Source organism: Grammomys surdaster, unplaced genomic scaffold (assembly GCF_004785775.1).
Source record: "Grammomys surdaster isolate TR1022 unplaced genomic scaffold, NIH_TR_1.0 279, whole genome shotgun sequence".
NCBI classification, from domain to species: domain Eukaryota; kingdom Metazoa; phylum Chordata; class Mammalia; order Rodentia; family Muridae; genus Grammomys; species Grammomys surdaster.
The window spans coordinates 8,204,850-8,222,264 of NW_021604720.1; the positions used below are offsets into that span (position 1 = coordinate 8,204,850).

General features: G+C 39.3%; 1 pseudogene; it reads right to left on the reverse strand.

The window, feature by feature from the left end:
- Window positions 1-5,028: 5,028 nt before the first annotated feature.
- On the reverse strand, window positions 5,029-8,038 carry LOC114629285 (annotated as a pseudogene).
- Between the last annotated feature and the right edge of the window lie 9,377 nt (window positions 8,039-17,415).

Genomic DNA, 17,415 nt, shown 5'->3' on the forward strand with positions numbered 1-17,415 from the left:
TCTCTCTCTCTCTCTCTCTCTCTCTCTCTCTCTCTCTCTCTCTCTCTCTTCCTTCCGCTTTCCTGTCTACTTGTCTGTTTTATAATTGTGATATGACTTGTTCACCCAACACTCATAATGACAATTTAGTAGCCAAGATAGGGAAACAAGGCAGCCTCCTAGACCTTTAAAAGGTGGGCCTAGAAGGAGGTCATTAGGTCATTTGGTACTTGGCTCTCTAAGGGAATTGTGGCTGTTCTGGGACCCAGAGTTCTTGTGAGAGTGAGCTGTTATAAAAGTAATTCCAAACTCTGCATTGCTTTTTGGCTTTGTGCCTTGCCCTAGGTTCTTCTTACATCTATTCCCACCATGATGCTATGTACTGTGAGCTCCACTGTCAGAACCAACGTATGCCTGATATGACCCTTTCAGCCTCTAACATTATGGACTGAACAAGTCTTAAAATGTTGCCAAGCATCAGCTATTTTCTAATAATTACAAGAGCCCCAAAAGTATGAAACTAGGAAATAACATAGCTCTACTATGTCACGTGTCTTTAAGAACACATACACATGAGTCCGAGAAGAGGCTCTGGCATCAGAAGCCCTGAATACACTTTCAGGGAACCCAGAGTCAACTTGGCAGCTCACATCTCTGTGTAACCGGAGTTTCAGGGGATCTGACCTTCCCTTCTGCCCTGCATGGGCACTCCATGCACATGATACACAAAAATCCATGCAGACACATCATTCAGACACAAAGAAAGGAAAAGAAAACACAGACACAACTCATGCGATTTCAGACATTAGCTCTCCTTTGCAGTGTCACACCTGAAAAGATCAAAAACTTAATGATGTGCTTTATATCGCCCAACTAAGCAATGATAAAACTACCCGGCATCTCTATTTCTGCCATTTCACTTAGAATATCATTTACAGATTCATTTATTAAGGGGTATTTTTCATGTTGCTATTTGAAATGGTCCCTCAGCAAAGCAGATATCACGTGCTCATACTTACAAACAGACGCATAGATTAAGACATATTCTCTGAGTTTACAAGAATATTTTCAAAATGGTTTTATGAAAAATAAGTGATGAAGCTGTTAAATTGATACTATCATTACTTTCTCCATGATGGTAGGGTCTATAGATTTCTTTTTATTCGGCACTACATTAAACATTGATCTTAGTACCTATCAAGAAGTCAATAAATATACGTTGCATGGATAATGACTAGATCAATAAAAAGTACATTAGTATGTGTTGATCGGTTTATATATCACAGCATTGACTATATTGAGATCCTATGAGTTTTCTCCCTTTACCTCATTCACTAGACCATAAGGTGATTGTTGTGGGCCAAAACCCCATTCCATTTATGTCTGTAAACTCGACTCTTTGTTAGTGAAAACTACACAATAACTGTTTGTTAAATCCATAGTAATTTTCAAGACCACGGCATACAAATGATGGAAGCACGCTGAGTGTGGTGGTCCATGCCTTGAACCCAAACTCCAAGCACTTTTGTTGCTTTGCTTTGTTTTGTTTCCTTTGCATCTCTCATTAGCATAGAACTCTCCAAGTTAACTAGATTGGCTGGCCTGGGAATTTACTTCTCTCTCCATATCCAGTGCTGAGATTATAAGTAATTCTCCCGTGCCCAACTTGGTTTCTTTTTGTCCTGGGGATTAAATTCAGGTTCTCATTCTTGCAGGGCAAGAATTTTACACACTGAGTCAACTTCCCAGCCTCTGTCTTGGTTTTGTATGAGACTCACATTGCGCAAGCATGTATTAAAGTGCATTACTATATTAATATTTCAATGTGTGAAATATCAGTCAATGTATCTGTTGGTATATTCTATGGTTCTTTTGCCAAACAAGAGGTTGAGATCAGAATTTTACTTGCCTAAACAGTGATCATTCAGATTTTAAGGGAAAAAACATTTTTACTGATTATTTTATTAATTTATATTTCATATGTTATCCCTCCTCCTGGTTTCCCCTTTGAAAACCCCCATCTCACCTCCCCTGCTTCTGTGGATGCTCCCCTATCCACCCACCCATTCCTGCCTCATCGCCCTAGCATTCCCCTACTATGCCTCTATTATACCATGTCATTGTCATTGTATAGCATTAAGAGGAGGTATTTTAATTATCCATAGCCACAGAAAAGTATAGGTCTTTTTTTTAAAGAAGAGGGGTTGCTATTGAATTCATCTGTGAAACTCCATACATTACATGTACCTTGCATACAAGTATTAATGAAATAGATACCATTGAATGGAAGAAAAACTCTCCTGGATAGCCGAATTGATCTCTAGTTAAGCACTGAGAAAACCCAATGCCTCTGTATTACAAATAGCATCTTGGGTAAAGACAAAAACCAATGTGTGCATTTGTCAATTTCTATAAACCTTTAGATTCTTTATGTCAGTATCAAAACAAAAGTCTTTTCCCACACATCCTTTGAACTATCAAATCTATTTAGGGAATTTTTGCTTTATAAATAATAAAGTTTTAGACTCAGGTATAGACATTTTGGAGTAGCAACATTATAATTCCTAAAAGTTTCTTGAATTCACTCCCATTACAGCATGGCTAGAGAGAAGCTGGGGTGACCACATAATGAAATATAGTTTTATTGTGTTTTATAAATGAAAATATAATAGCATGCTGTGCTGGCTTAAATGAGAATGGCCCTCATAAGCTTATATGTTAGAATGCTTGGTTGCTGTTTAGTGGAACTGTTTGCAAAGGATTTGGAGATGGGGTCTTGTTGGGGGATGTGTACCACTGGAGTAGGTTTAGAGGTATCAAAAGCCCATCATGGACAGCCTCTGCTGACTAATAATCAGGAAAGATGTAAAGCTCTCAGCCACTGTTCTAGTGACAAGCCCGTCTGCTTCCTGCCATGATGACCACAAGCTAACCTTCTAAAATTGTAAATAAGCCTCAAATACATTCTATCTCTCATAAGAACTCATAATAGTCATGACTTCTCCTTGCAGAAATACAACAGTAACTAAGATAATATGTTTCTGAAACATTGGTGAAGACTATTTCATAAATGTATCTTTAGTAAATATACAGTAATAAAAGTATTTATAACATGTTACACTAATAAATAGTAAATGCCTCTGATTATTTTATTTTGAAGAATTTTTAAATTATGCTTTGCTGTATGTACAATAAAATTTGTTTCAATATTAAAATGTGATCCATTCTTAAAGATTTAAAACACCATGAAAACTGCATCCAAGATAACATAAAAAAAATAGTTGTCCAAATACAAACCATAATATTTCATCTTTAACCTTATATTTTAAACCAGATAGACTTAAACATAAGTAAGCCTGCATAATATTTACTTTGGTTAATATCTGACTGCAACAAACTGTTAAAAGTTTAATGCTTCCTCACCCAGTTGAAAATGTAAAAATTAAGTTAAAAGTTTAAGTTTTTGATAAGACACATGTTTTTGTGACATTTTGCTTTTTGTTTTATTGTTTGTGTGTTGATAAGGTTGGTTATTTTTTGATACAATTCTCACAGTAGTGTACACCAGCCTGGAGTTCATCTCAAACCCATGGCAATCCTTCTGCCTTAACATACCAATTGCTGAGTACACAGAGATGAGCTATCACAGGCAGCCTTATACTTCCTAACTGTTTGATATAACCATCTAGAAACTGAACCTTGTCTCTTTAGAGTGTCCAGGATTATACAGGACCTTCAACATGCTAGGCAAGCACTCTAATATGAAACCATCCCACCAACTTGTCTGTTACATTTTATTTTTTGATACAAGTTCTTGCTGAGCTGCTCAGACTAGCCTTGACTTAGGATCTTTCTACTTTAGTTCATCAGAGTACAAAAATGAAGAATTTTTTACAGATTTATTTTCTGCTACCTCGTCAAAACAAGTAACCTGAAGAGGTTTTGTTAACTTAAAAAAATGTATCAAGATTCTGGTATATAGAATCATATCACCCAACACAGTCATTTAATCACTCAGGATTTTTCTGCCTTCCTATTGCTATGAACATTTAATACAGTCCCTCATGTTGGGGTGACTTTCAACCATAAAATCATTTTCACTGATATTTCATAACTGTAATTTGCTATTGTTATGATTCACAATATAAATATATCTATTTGCTGGTGGTCTTAGGCAACCCCTGTGAAAGAGTCATTCAACTTCCCAATGGGGTCATGACCCAGAGGTTGAAAACCAATGACTTAGTGCATAGCAGAAGATGATGAATGCTTGCTTCTGTATAGTAAAGAATTTCATTTCCTTAAAACTATTTCTATATAAATAAGTACCATGTTAACTCTACCTAATAAAAAATATAGATTGATGAGCCTTGTTGATTTCATATTCTAAATGCAGCTACTGTAAAAAACTTCATAAGAATTAATTTATCCAAGAGTTTTCTATTAAAATATATTTATATATTTATATACACATATATAATATATAAATAATGACATGTATGGTGTATGTCTGTGTTCTTGTTATAATAATTATCTTCTCATCTGATCTGTTCTGAATAATGTCTTCCTTCTATATCAGTAAACGATGTGCATCATTATTAAGGATTTTTTTAATGAAACGTCTTTTTGTTGTTAGTTAGCTTTTTACTTTTATTTATTTAGTTTGAATAGAGATCCATTATTAGTTCTGCTTCCATGAGTGACCAAGATCAAGGGGCAAAAAGGGCAACCAGCTGGCACAGGGAAGGTCATTTCTACATTTCATTTACAGAGCCAAACAGACAAGCACAGAGTCACTACTGTGATTAGAATTTGACAGCATAGGATGGGCAGGGAAGTGCAGGATAGGTGTCATTAAAAATGCAGGCTCCCCCAAAGTTGCTTGCCTGGAACAAGACTTGTTCTGTGTCAATCCAGGATGAATCAGAAGATCAAAAGCAGTTTGAAGAAGTCAGAGCAATCAGGGATGAAGAGGGGAGGACTGTCCAGGGAGTGGGAGGGAAGTTTGGCAACTGGGATGAAGGAATTGCCCTCTCCCTGATAGGATCCCTATAGTTCCTCTGGTCTTGAAGGAAAGGGACAGCCTGCAACACCCAAGAGCAGGACTGGGGTTGCTATACATTCCAGATAGGTGGCTGAAAGCAGCTCTTTTGAGAGTAGGGAGATGACGGTGTCAAAACCAAGGTTTTCTGACAGGGTGAAGTGGTCCTTGCTTCCCTTGTAGCAGTTTGCTTGTATTCATGCTTTATTCCTGACAGTTTCTTCTTCAAGCTATCCTTAGAGGTGACTTAGATAATTTTGTTCTTAATGAGCACACCCTTGATGGCCCAGAAGATGAACAGCAGGTCCTCCTTGCTTTCCTTGGTCTTGTAGTTCACATCATAGAGAGCGTAACGGCAGTCCCGACATGTCAGAATCTTGACAAAAGTGGTATAGGGGTTCACAGTCTCCAACCAGGATCTTCTTGCCTTCCTCCAGGATGATCTTCATATCCTCACTCAGACAGAAGGCATGAAAGCACTGCCTGCTTCTGTTTCTTCACTTCTGGTGTTGAGGACTTGAGGACTTTCATGTCATTGAACACCTTGATGACATCATCACAGATACCAGAGGCCACGTTTCCAGAAGCAAAGGGGAGGGAGATCTACAGAAAAACTGAACCACCACAGGTGCAGTCATAATCCAGCTGAACTGACACATCATATCTGTAAGCTCGTAGGGCAGTTTACACTAGCCTGTAACTCCAATTCCAAGGGCTCCAATGGCCTTTCCCAGGCTGTGCAGACAACAGGTAAACATATAGAACACATTTTCTTGAGCAAGCAAGACACTCATACATGTAAAATATAATAAATAAAATTTTAAAAGCATTTTATAATGTTATATTTAAAAAGGCAATAAGTAAGTTGACAATAGACTATGCTCATAAGTGATAGTCATATGTCTTCTGTTGTGTAGATACTAGATCCTTATTACTGTATTTTTCTTGCTATGTAGCCTAGGCTGGCTTCACACAACTGATTCTCCCAGCCTACTGTCTTAGTACAGATATAGCAAAGATGTGCCACCATTTTTAACAGTTGTTAAATATTAGTTATTATTTTCTTTATTTTAAATAGTGTTGCCTATGTTTAGAATAACTTTGCATTATAACTAAAATGTAATTTATCATTTGGATTTAGATGCATATTTTAATGAACTATTAAATGTATTTGCCTTATAAATATCTTCTCTACTAAAATGTTTATAGTTAACTACAGCTTGTGGAAGTTCTATCAAAATAAATAAATAATTTAGTTTCACTGCAAAGCTACTTTTCTGAGCTTGCATGTCATAAAATAGAATTTGTTTCAAGATCCTGGAACACATCTCATTGAAATAAATGGTAGGTTACATGCTGTGAACAAAGTCACAGAAAAAGAAGTCACATTCTCTATTGTACATTTAGAAGACTGGGTGCAATATGATCTTAACTGTTGCTCTTTAAAAAGAAAAGACCATATATCACTGGAAGGGTCATGTTATTTTAAATGGGGAAGAATATAGTCACGTCCAAAGGCCAGATGAAGTAATTGCATCCTACATGTAGACAAATTTCTACCCAAATATCACAAAAATGGACTGATGAAAACCTTGGCGTCTGAAAGCTACTCAGGTCACTGGAAGATTAAATGAGTCCTGTAATTAGGAACATGCTTGGGGGTAAAGTTAATTTTAGACTATTTGTCATAGACTAAGTGAGATGTATATGTGATAGAAGAAAACCTTTCAGAGGAGGGGGAAGAAGAGGAGAGGAAGAAAGAGGACAGAGAAGTAGCTCATTATAAAAAGAAAAAGTTAAGCACATACAAGTTAATGCCTGCCAGAAACTGTCCTAAGTGTTTTAGTCTGAACTAAGTCACAGAATGCCCATATTGACTAATCTGGTGAGTACAATTCTCATGTACCTGTATCTATGTCCCTGTGACATAGATAAATAGCAGACATGTTCAGGTGATCAGTCATGTGATCACTCCAAACATACATAGGTTCCATGACAGAGGTGACATTTGGCCCCAGGAATTCTTTCTCCATTCCTAGAGCTCAGCTGTCTTCTAAGTCTTGTTGTCCTCATCTCTCTGATAATATAGCTGGAAGAAATTCTTGGAAATTGGCCTACGATTTTCCATTTAGCTCTTCATTTCCATACATACTCATTAGAGAAGTTATAGAACATCTAAATACTATCGGAGAATAAGGAAGTTTTTTATACATTGGGTTCTGAATGTCTTGTGACTGTTTGTTTGGTATTAGAAGTGCAAAACTGAGCAACAGAAACAACGCCTCCATTCCTGTAGAGTTGCAGTTAAGGGAAAGAGTTGCTTAAAGTAATATTTCACACGCTGTTTCACAGCTCATTTGAATCGGGTCTTGTGAAGCACAGAAAGACCTCTCCTTCAGTGACCATAAGATCCTAGGTCTCAGGACTGATCTGAGAACAAGGAAGTGATAACGAGAAAGCTGTTATGATACCTATTCATAAAAAAAGAAATGAGTACAAAAGTCCTGAGGCAGAAGGGAGACTCACATACTGGAAAGTCTTGGCAAGGATCCTCAGTTGGTTCTTATTAAACAAAACTTTGGTGGGCAAATGTGAGAAGAATCTAATTGGTTACTCTGTAATCCAAGTCTCTCTCTCTCTCTCTCACGCGCTCTCTCTCTCTCTCTCTCACTCTCTGTTTTGCTCTTGCTCTGTGTGTGTATATGAGAAAGAGAGAGACAGAGAGACAGAGACCTAGCTCCTCACTTTTTGCAATACTTAATGCTATGGACCACTCAGTCTTGACAGTGCTCTTGCCAGGTGCCAAATGAACTTTTATTCACATCTGCTCTTTACCCTGTACGTGTTGATGTCCCTCTTCCAAATCTCACTCCCCCTTTTTTCTCTTTAGGGTCTATATATTATGTCAAAAGGATTCTAGAATTCTTTTACCTTCACTATATCTTCTTGATAACACCCAAGTCTGCAAGCCAGTTTGTATCCTGCATTGAAGACAAGCTCTTCAGTGAATAGGGCCATCTCATTGTCTATTTAATATCTGCAACTCAATATGTCCAAACCTAAGTTCTATCATTCTTACCTAGATTTCTGTTTCAGTTTTAACTGATGGCACCTGAAGTTTCTAAGTCAGACATATATGTGATAGAAGGAAATCTTGAGAAGTTTCTCAAACCAGAAATCAAAAAATAAAAAATTATCTTACCTCTTCCTAATTACCATGTCTAGTCACTGAGTAGTATTGCATCTGCCTTAACATTACCTCCTAAATGAATTCACTTCTGTCCATAACCCTTACTCCACAAGGTTCTTATTTTGCACTCTTCCCAGAGTGCTCATCACCAGTGACTCTCATAGTCTGTCTGTCCCAATCCTGCCAGAGTGATCATTCACATCTGTGATGTGCCCACTGTCATCCTCTGTTTAAAATGCCATCCATGACTCCAGCTGCCTGCTACATTACGTAAAGCACAAAGCCTTCCGATGTTAAGATGAGCTTCAGGTTCTCCACCTACATTCCAGGTTACTTTCTTTCCCTATAGACTCTTCTCAACAAGAAACAGGTGCTTTTAAAGCAAAGATGATCTCTTCAACAGTGTTCCCTTGTCTTTCTCAGTAGTCAGTGACCTCTACCATTACAGTACATGTACTGTGAGCCACTGTTAAAACAGAACAACATTCTTCACTGTAGCCACATACATCTGTGCTCTCACATGGTGTCTTAAAGATGCTCTGAGTCTCCAGCTATGGCTGTCAAGTAAAACCCATTGTGAGCTGCCATGTAGGTCCTGAGAATCAAATTCTGGTCCTCTTGTAAAAGCAGCCTCATCCAAATGTTGGCATCTCAATAAAGAACAAAAGTGTTCTGAAAATCAGGCTGTTCAAAGATAGGGTAACTATAATCCCTGAGATCTACTGCTGTGCTGAATTCTGGAACATTTTATCAAGAGTTTGACTCAAGAATGAAAACACTTATCCATAAAAAACTTTTATAAAATTCTGTTACTAGGAGGAAATCTCATTAAATGATATTTAAAAATTGAAAAGCAAACCAGGTGTGGCACATTCCTTTCATCCCAGAAGAATAGAAGTAGAGGTAGGTAGATTTCCATGAACTCCAAAGTTAAAATCCAGCCTAGTTTATATAGTGAGTTTCATGACAGCCAGGGCTACAAAGAAATACTCTGCTGCCCCCCTTAAAAAATCAACAACAATGAGAATTGAAAGGCAGATAACCAATAAAAGACTTGCACCCTTTACAGAATCTTTGTAATTTTATGAAGTCCCATTTGACAATTCCAGATCCTAGAGTATAAGTCATTGGTATTCTGTTCAGGAAATTTCCCCCTATGCCCAAGTATTCGAGGCTCTTCCCCACTTTCTGTTCTATTAGTTTCAGTGTATCTGGTTTTATGTGAAGGTGCTTTATCGACTTGGACTTGAGCTTTGTACAAGGAGAAAACAATGGATTGATTTGCATTCTTCTACACGCTGACCTGCATTGTGAACCAGCACCATTTGTTGATAATGCTGACTTTTTCCCTCTGGATGGTTTTAGCTCTTTTGTCAAAGATTAAGTGACCTTAGGTGTGTGGGTTCATTTCTGGGTCTTCAGTTCTATTTCATTGATCTTCCTGCCTATCTCTGTACCAATGTCATGCAGTTTTTATCACTATTGCTCTGTAGTACAGCTTGAGGTCAGGGATGGTGATTTCCAGAGAATTTCTTATATTGTTGAGAATAGATTTTGCTATCATGACTTTTTTGATATTTGAAATGAATTTGTAAATTGCTCTTTCTACGTTTATGAAGAATTGAGTTGGAATTTTGATGGGGATTCCATTGAATCTGTAGATTACATTCAACAAGATGGCCAATTTTACTATATTAATCCTACCAATCTATGAGCATGGGAGATCTTTCCATCTTCTGAGATCTTCTTCAATTTTTTTTTTTCAGAGACTTAAAGTTCTTGTTATATGATCTGTCGCTTGGTTGGTTAGATTGACAAGATATTTTATATTATTTGTCACTATTGTGAAGAGTGTCATTTCCCTAATTTTTCTCTCAGCCTGTTTATCCCTTGAGCAGAGGAAGGCTACTGATTTGTTTGAGTTAATTTTATATCCAGCCTCTTTGCTGAAGTTGTTTATCAGGTTTAGGAGTTCTCTGGTAGAAATTTTGGGGTCACTTAAGTATACTATGATATCATCTGCAAATAGTGTTATTTTTGACTTCTTCTTTTCCTATTTGTATCCCTCTGACTTCATTTTGTTCTCTAATTGCTCTGGTTAGGACTTTCAGTACTATATTGAATAGTCAGGGAGAGAGTGGCAGCCTTGTCTAGTTCCTGATCTTAGTGGGATTGTTTCAAGTTTCTCTCCATTTAGTTTGATGTTGGCTACTGGCTTCCAATACATTGCTTTTTCTATGTTTAGGTATGGGCCTTAAATTCCTGATCTTTCCAGGACTTTTACCATGAAGAGATGTTGAATATTGTCAAATGCTTTCTCAGCATCTAGTGAGATGTTCATGTGGTTTTTTTATTGGTTTGTTTATATAATGGATTATGTTGATGTATTTCCACATATTGAATCATCCCTACGTTCCTGGGATAAAGCCTACTTGATCATGATGTATGATTGTTTTGATGTGTTCTTTGATTTGGTTTGTGAGAATTTTATTCAGTATTTTTGAATCAATATTTATAAGAAAGATTGGTCTGAAGTTCTCGCTCTTTTTGTGTCTTTGTTTGGTCTATGTAAGAGTGTAATTGTGGCTTCATAGAACAAATTGGGTAGTGTTCCTTCTGTTTCTATTTTGTGGAATGTGGAAAGCCAAGGCTTGTGTTGACAGCATTCGCCATTACAAGATGGCGCTGGCATCCGGTGCTCTTCCAAGTAAACAAGTAAACCGCGCATGTGCTATGGTAAAAGTGCGCCAAATCACGGCCCATCCCGGGGCGTAATTTGTGTTCCTGAGCAAGCAGCCAATCAGACATGCACATGCCGCTCCAGGGGTATGTAAGCAGTGCCTTTTTGGGACCTGGGGTCTTCCTCCTTTCATTAACAATAAACGTTTGCTGCAGAAGGATCCTGGTGTCCACGTGCGTCTTGCTGGCGAGACGATTGCGCAGGTCACAGCTGGTGCCGAAACCCGGGAAATTCACTATCGCCAGCGCCGAGGAGACCCTCCGCTCGCGGAGAGGATACAGAACTGCAGGACAAAGGTAAGCTCTGAGAGGCATGTTTGGTCTTGATCTATCTTGTCTGGCTTCCCAGTTGGCAGGAACTCTAGAAGCTCTTGCTATTGTGCTAGCAGCGCTCGTTCTCTTCCTTCTGGTTTTGCAGGATGAGAAATGCCACTCAACTGTAGCGGCGGGCCAGGGAGTGCTACAGGAGTTGCAAGACGACATGTCAGAAACAGAGCAGGATACGCGCTTAGGAGCTCAGAAAGAAAAGGGAGCTCAGAAAGGCATGCCTAAGAAAAAAGACCCTTCCAAGGACGCTCGATCCACGGAAGTGAGAGATAAGGGAAAGGACGCCCTGGGAAAGAGACGTAGAAAAGGAGAAAAGGCCCCGGAAAAGAAACCTCTTTATCCGGTAAAGGAGCTGGAGGCCTCGGGGCTTGGTGGCTCTGAGTCGGAGGAGCTAACTTCCTCTGAGGAGGAGGAATTAGACGAAGGACAACCCGCTATGAGGAGGAAAGATACCATCCAGATGAGCGGCCGCCACCGCGAAATCGAAAGCAAAGGAAAACGGGAGATAGGGACTGCACGGCCTCTCGGCCTGTCTCGCCCTCCCAACCTAATGTTCCCGGCGCACTTCCGCCTTATGCAGACAAGTGCTGTTCAGACTCCTTCCTTTCAAAGGAAGACAAAAGAAGGATGTTACAAGCCTTTCCAGTATTTGAGGACGTGGGGGGAGGCCATTCCACGCACCTGTAGAGTATACCCCTATTTTTGTTATAAAAAAGAAATCAGGAAAATGGAGACTTCTCCATGATCTAAGGGCCATTAATGTGCAGATGCGGCTGTTTGGCTCAGTGCAACGAGGCCTACCTCTGCTCTCTGCTTTACCTAAGCAGTGGAGGATAATAATTATAGACATTAAGGATTGTTTTTTCTCCATTCCCCTACACCCGCAAGATAGGCAAAGATTTGCATTCACCTTACCTGCTGTTAATCACCTTGAACCTGATAAGAGATATCATTGAAAAGTTTTGCCTCAAGGCATGGCCAATAGTCCTACTATGTGTCAACTGTATGTACAAATGGCCCTTGAACCGGTTAGGAAACAATTTCCTTCCCTGCTCTTGATTAATTTTATGGATCATATTCTTATCTGCCATAAAGAATTGACCATTTTGCAGAACTCGTACCCTTTATTAATTGCTACATTAGGACAGTGGGGTCTGCATATTGCCACAGAGAAGGTTCAAATTTCAGAAATCGGTTCCTTTTTAGGGACAGTTATTTACCCTGAGAAAATAGTTCCTCAAAAATTAGAAATTCGCAGAGATCATTTACATACCTTAAGTGATTTTCAAAAATTATTGGGAGATATAAATTGGTTAAGACCATTTTTGAAAATTCCCTCTGCTGAATTGAAACCTTTGTTTGACATTTTGGAAGGAGACTCTCATATTTCCTCGCCAAGAGCACTAACACCGGCTGCAAGCTGTGCCCTGCGAATGGTAGAGGATGCCTTGCAAGAGGCCCAGCTAAAACGCATTGATGAGACCAAAACTTTTAATTTGTGTGTCTTTAAAACCAGACATTTATCAACTGCTGTGTTATGGCAGGACGGGCCCTTATTATGGATTCATCCTAATGCATCTCCTGCAAAGATTATTGAATGGTATCCAGATGCAGTCACTCAGCTTGCCCTTCGTGGGTTAAAAGCAGCTATTACCCATTTTGGAAGGGAACCTAAGGTTTTAATAGTGCCATATACTGCATATCAGGTTCAAATACTAACTGCTACCTCTGATGTTTGGGCCATGTTGGTCACCTCCTTTAATGGTCAAATAGATAATCACTATCCTAAACATCCCATTCTACAATTTGCCTTAACTCAAGCTATTGTATTTCCGCATATCATATCTCAGAAGCCACTCCCGGATGGAGTGGTTGTTTACACAGATGGGTCAAAAACAGGTGTGGGTGCCTATGTAGTTGATAATAAAGTCACTGCCAAACAATACCATGAGACCTCACCTCAAGTTGTGGAATGCTTGGTAGTATTAGAGGTTCTTGAAACCTTTCCAGGCCCTTTAAATACTGTTTCAGATTCCTTTTATGTAGTAAATGCAGTTAAAGTCTTAGAAGTGGCTGGGCTAATTAGACCATCTAGTAGACTTGTGGAAGTTTTTCAAAAGATTCAATTTGCTTTAGTTAATAGGAGATTCCCTGTTTTTATTACACATATTAGGGCTCACTCAGATCTACCAGGTCCAATGTCTCATGGGAATGACCTAGCAGATCAAGCCACAAAGTTGGTTGCTATCGCCCTATCCTCAAAATTGGATTTGGCCAAAGATTTTCATAAAAAATTTCATGTGACAGCAGAGACGTCACGTCGTCGGTTTGATATAACTAGAAAAGAAGCTAGAGATATAGTTACTCAATGTCAGAATTGCTGTCAATTTTTACCAGTGCCTCATGTAGGAATTAATCCACGAGGAATTCAGCCACTACAGATTTGTCAAATGGATATTACTCACATCCCATCCTTTGGCAAATTGCAATATTTACATGTTTCCATTGATACTTGTTCCGGAATTATATTTGCTTCTCCATTGGCCGGAGAAAAGGCAGCCCATGTTATCCAACATTGCCTTGAGGCATGGAGTGCCTGGGGGAAGCCTAAAATTCTCAAGACTGATAATGGACCAGCTTACACTTCTCAAAAGTTTGGACAATTTTGTTGCCAAATGGAGGTGACCCATCTGACGGGTCTCCCTTATTACCCTCAAGGACAAGGCATTATAGAACGGGCTCATCGCACTCTTAAGTCTTATCTAATAAAACAAAAAGGGGGAGTCGAGGAGGCTCTACACTCAGTGCCATGAGTCACCGTTTCTATAGCACTTTTTACCCTTAATTTTTTAAATCTGGACAGTCAAGGCCACACGGCAGCTGACCGTCACTGTTTAGAGCCTGACAGGCCAAAAGAGATGGTCAAATGGAAGGATGTCTTGACTGGACAATGGAAAGGCTCGGATCCTATTTTAATAAGATCCAGGGGAGCGGTTTGTGTTTTTCCGCAGGAAGAAGACAACCCATTTTGGCTACCAGAGCGACTGACGCGACGACTTGCGATATTAGAAGATGACACCCAGGTGGACCCTCCAAACTCTGATGACAGCCCTCGTGCTGATCCAAGGGATACAGGTTCCTAGTATATTGGGAGAACAATGATGGGCCATATTATCTGCCTTTTAAAAACCCATACCGGTCAGACATAATGCAGCTAATCTGTCCAGGAAATTGTCTCAATGTCTTGCAGGAAATTGTTCAGAAAACTTCGATGAGACACTCAAAAAATTGAGAGCGACTGTGGTGGCCATCAACTTGACGCGCGTGGATTTGTCCCTGACTGAGGGACTCTCCTCCTGGATCTCTTCAGCTTTCTCTTTCTTTAAAGAGTGGGTGGGAGTAGGCCTGTTTGGTACACCCCCATGTTGCGGATTAGTGTTCATGCTTTGGTTGGTCTGCAAACTCAGAGCTCAACAAAAACGTGACAAGGTCGTTATTACCCAAGCACTTACAGCCCTAGAACAAGGTTCATCTTCTGAAATTTGGTTATCCATGTTAAAGAAATAGCCAGTAGACAGATTCCTCAGCCGTTGCACCTCAAGGGATTTGCCCATTGCACTGGGTCGGTGAGGAGTCTTGGCCTGGCTAGTCCTTGTCTGTGTAGCTGTGGTACCTGAATTTGAGGCAAACAGCCCTTGCACCCCTGGGAGATGGCTCCATTGCACAGGGACGGGTGTTTGCATATCTCTCTGTTTCCCCTAGCCCTTGCACCCAGAGGACTTGTTTCCATTGCACCTGCAAGGGTAAGGGAGACTGTCTTAAACTATCAGTCCTTGATCGCTTATTCCCCCAAGATAGAATTTGCTTGATCGGGCTTGAGTTTGAGTCTTGATTGGTACCGGGCTAGGTAGGCCAAGGGCAGTTCCATCTTAATAAAACAAAAATGGGGAGATGTGGAAAGCTGCGGCTTGTGCTGACAGCATTCGCCATTACAAGATGGCGCTGGCATCTGGTGCTCCTCCAAGTAAACAAGTAAACCGCGCATGTGCAATGGTAATAGCGCGCCAAATCACGGCCCATCCCGGGGCGTAATTTGCATTTCTGAGCAAGCAGCCAATCAGACATGAACACGCCGCTCCAGGGGTATATAAGCAGTGCCTTTTCGGGGCCCAGGGTCTTCCTCCTTTCATTAACAATAAACATTTGCTCCGGAAGGATCCTGGTGTCCACGTGCGTCTTGCTGGCGAGACGATTGCATGGGTCACAGTGGAAAGTTTGAATAGAATTGGTATTAGGTCTTCATTGAAGATATGATAGAATTCTGCACTAAAACCATCTGGTCCTGGGCTTTTTTTTATTATTATTATTATTATTATTATTATTATTATTATTATTATTTTGGCGGAGAGACTTTTAATGACTGGTGCTATTTTTTAGGGCCTATGGGACTGTTTAGATGATTTATCTGCGCCTCATTTAACTTTGGTACCTGGTATCTGTCTAGAAAATTGTCCATTTCATCCAAATTTTCCAGTCTTGTTGAATACAGGCTTTTGTAGTAGGATCTGATTATTTTTTTTTAATTTCCTCAGTTTCTGTTGTTACATCTCCCTTTTAAGTTCTGATTTTATTAGTTTGGATACTGTCTCTGTGCTCTCTGGTTAGTCTGGCTAAGAGTTGATCTATCTTGTTGATTTTCTCAAAGAACCACCACTGCTTTTGTTGATACTTTGTATAGTTCATTTGTTACTACTTGGTTGATTTAAGTCCTGAGTTTGATTATTTCCTGCCATCTACTCCTCTTGGGTGTATTTGCTTCTTTTTGTTCTAGAGCTTTCAGGTGTGCTGTCAAGTTGCTAGTGTATCCTCTCTCCAGTTTCTTTTGTAGGTACTTAGAGCTATGAGTTTTCCTCTTAGCACTGTTTTCAATATGTCCCATAAGTTTTCCTATGAAGAGCCTTCATTTTCATTAAATTCTAAAAAGTCTTTAATTTCTTCATTTGTTCCTTGACCAAGTTATCATTGACTAGAGCATTGTTCAGTTTCCATGTGTATGTGAGCTTCCCATTGTTTTTGTTATTATTTAAGACCAGCCTTAGTCCATGGTGATCTGATAGGATGCATGAGATTATTTCAATCTTTTTGTATCTGTTGAGGCCTGTTTTGTGACCAATTATATGGTCCATTTTGGAGCGATACCATAAGGTATCTGAGAAGAAGGTATATTCTTTTGTTTTTGTGGTGAAGTGTTCTATAGATATCTGTTAAATCCATTTGGTTCATAACTTCCATTAGTTTCACTTGTTTAGTGTCTGTGTCCATGATCTCTCCATTTCTGAGAGTGGGGTACTGAAGTCTCCCACTATTATTGTGTGAGGTGCAATTTGTGCTTTGAGCTTTAGTAAAGTTTCTTTTATGAATGTGGTGCCCTTGCATTTGGAACATAGATATTCAGAATTGAGAGTTCATCTTGGTAGATTTTTCATTTGCTAGAATGAAGTGTCCTTCCTTATCTTTTTTGATAACTTTTGGTTGAAAGTCGATTTTATCTGATATTATAATGGCTACTCCAGCTTGTTTTTGGGACCGATTGCTTGGAAAATTGTTTTCCAGCCTTTACTTTGAGGTAGTGTCTGTCATTGTCACTGAAGTGTGTTTCCTGTATGCAGCAAAATTCTGGGCCCTTGTTTACATATCCAGTCTGTTAGTCTAAGTCGTTTTATTGGTGAATTGAGTCTATTGATGTTAAGAAATATTAAGGAAAAATTATTGTTGCTTCCTGATATTTTTGTTATGAGAGGTGGAACTGTGTTTGTGTAGCTATCTTCTTTTGGGTTTGTTAGAAGATTACTTTCATGCTTTTCCTAGGTTGTAGTTTCCCTTCTTGTACTGGATTTTTCCACCTATTATCCTTTGTAGGGCTGGATTCGTGGAAAGATATTGTGTAAATTTGGTTTTGTCATGGAATATCTTGGTTTCTCCAACTATAGTGATTGAGAGTTTTGCTGACTATAGTAGTCTGGGCTGGCATTTGTGTTCTCTTAGGGTCTGTATAATAACAGTCCAGCATCTTCTGGCTTTTATAGTCTCTGGTGAGAAGTCTGGTGTATTTCTGATAGGTCTGCCTTTATATGTTACT